The sequence below is a fragment of the Colobus angolensis genome, unplaced genomic scaffold (assembly GCF_000951035.1).
Source record: "Colobus angolensis palliatus isolate OR3802 unplaced genomic scaffold, Cang.pa_1.0 Scaffold317, whole genome shotgun sequence".
Taxonomy (NCBI): Eukaryota; Metazoa; Chordata; class Mammalia; order Primates; family Cercopithecidae; genus Colobus; species Colobus angolensis.
This window is the reverse complement of record NW_012116455.1, coordinates 151,828-154,198: the sequence shown is the minus strand read 5'-3', so window position 1 is coordinate 154,198 and position 2,371 is coordinate 151,828.

Sequence of the window (2,371 nt, the reverse complement as noted above, 5' to 3'; positions counted from 1 at the left end):
CCGAATCATATGGTTGCAAGCTGTTTTAGAACTCATCACTAATAAAACCGGTCAATCCTTGACTATTCTGGCCTGGCAAGAAACTCAGATAAGAAATGCTATCTATCAAAATAGATTGGCTCTTGAGTACTTGCTAGCAGCTGAAAGAGAGGTCTATAAGAAATTTAAGCTTACTAATTACTGTCTACACATAGATAATCAAAGGCAAATAGTTAAAGACATTGTTAAAAATATGATAAAACTGGCACATATGCATGTACAAGTGTAGCACAGATTCGACCCTGAAGGCGTGTTTAGAAGGTGGTTCCCAGCACTAGGAGGATTTAAAACTCTTATAATCAGAATTATAATAGTAATAGAAACCTGCTTACTGCTCCCTTGTTTGCTACCTGTACTTCTTTAAATGACCAAAAGCTTCACTGCTACCTTAGTTGACCAAAATGTTTCAACACAAGTACACTATATGAATCACTATCAATCTATTGCGCAAGAAGACATAAGTGCAAAACTAAGAGTGAGAACTCCCACTAATAAAAAATGAGAGTTTCAAAGGGGGGAAATGAAAGAAGAGAGAGACCTTTTCATATTGTTTTATATTGTTTTATACTCAGAAAAGAAAAGAGAAGCGAAACTAAAGGCAGGTAGCCCGGCGCCTAGGAACCAGACCCGAAACCAGGCCTGGGCCTGCCTGACCTAAGCCTTGTAGTTAAAATTCGACCCCTGATCTAGCAACTGTTATCTGTAGATTCCAGACTTTGTATAGAAGGACATTGTGAAACCTCCCATTCTGTTCTGTTTCACTTTGACCACTGGTGCTCGCACCCCCTGTCACATACCCCCTGGCTTACTAAATCGATCATGACCCTCTCACACAGACCCCCTTAGAGTTGTGAGCCCTTAAAAGGGACAGAAGTTGAGCACCTGGTGAGCTCAGATTTTAAGATGCTAGCCTGCCAATGCTCCCAGCTGATTAAAGCCATTCCTTTCACTATCTCAGTGTCTGAGGGTTTTGTCCTCAGCTCCTCCTGCTACAGTTCAGTGGCAGAATTTCTGTCTCCCATGCAGGAGACTGGGGTCTGACTGCCCGCCATGCAGGCCTTCTTACCCTTCAGGCAGGAAGAGCTACTATGTTTCTACTCAACAAAGTTATTATATTACACAGGCTGTACTGCATTTATGGACCTTAGTGGTGGAGGCTGGAAGCTAACCCAAGGGACGTGCCACCTCTGGAGCATTCTCTTTGCTCGAAATAATCCCGGAATTTACAGTTCCTGTGCTCCAAGCCTGTCTCTGAAAGTGGGGAGTGTTTCCGGTGGGTTGCTGCAGTTTCAAGTACTGGGAATTAAAACCTTTGCTACTTTCATCTAGTCTTAGGGCAAACCCCTGGGTAATCCAAAGGCCGTCAGACATTTGTCAGACAGATTCGCCTGCTGGGCTTTCTGCTACATTAGGCCACGTCTCACTATGGAATGAGGATCAAGAAGTGAAGGTATGGGAAGGAGAGAAGCTGTGGGCCAGGGGAGACTCTTCAGTAGTGGGTGGGAGAGGCTTGGGCGGCCCAAGGAAAAGGGAAGCGGGAAGCGTGTGGGGAGGTATCCGCATAGAGATGAGGGGAGCTGCGGAGACAGTCTCACGGAGAGATGTGCCCAAACACTGAGTTACTGAACCTTGTCAACCACCTTGGCATCTGCGCCTTCTGTGGGCCCGTCGGTCTTTCAGGAGGGATTCTGTGTCCCTGGTATTGTGTCAACATGTGTTGGCCTGATATTTATATTTTTAATGAGAGAAAACGAACTACAGAATTTGCGAGTTTTGCTTTTTTCCCCTGGTTTTGCTTTATACCTCTTGGACGCTCCTTCCAAAGGATTCCGATCTGAGGGGCATTGGGGTGTGACTATGGTAGACAAGGGGTGGTTAATTTTCATCCAAAAATCTTTGGCAGATTCTCTTGCTCTCCCGCTCCACAATCCAACCAGTAATTTAAAACAGAAGATTAGCAACATTTGGAGAGTTTTTTTCTCTGCGTTCTAATGATAAACTTGATTTATTCAGTTCCAAAAGTTTCCTTATTCTGAGGTTGTCTTTCTATATTTTCAATGTAAAACCATGGCCGTACTATGTTGGACCCACCAACATTCTTCTCTTCACTTGTTTATTTGTAAAGTCTCTTTGTAATCTCAGAATTTCCTGAGTAAACTGGGAATTGTTATACATAATTCTGTGTTTTTGAGAGTTCTTTGTAAACAGGAATCAGGATTGGGGGTGGGGAAGGAGGGAGGAGTAGGAGTGCTGATTTGTGTAGTGGAAAATCATAGATTACTTATGTGATGGGGCAAAGGTTTTAAAAACTCTTAGCGTCCCCAGACTTCCC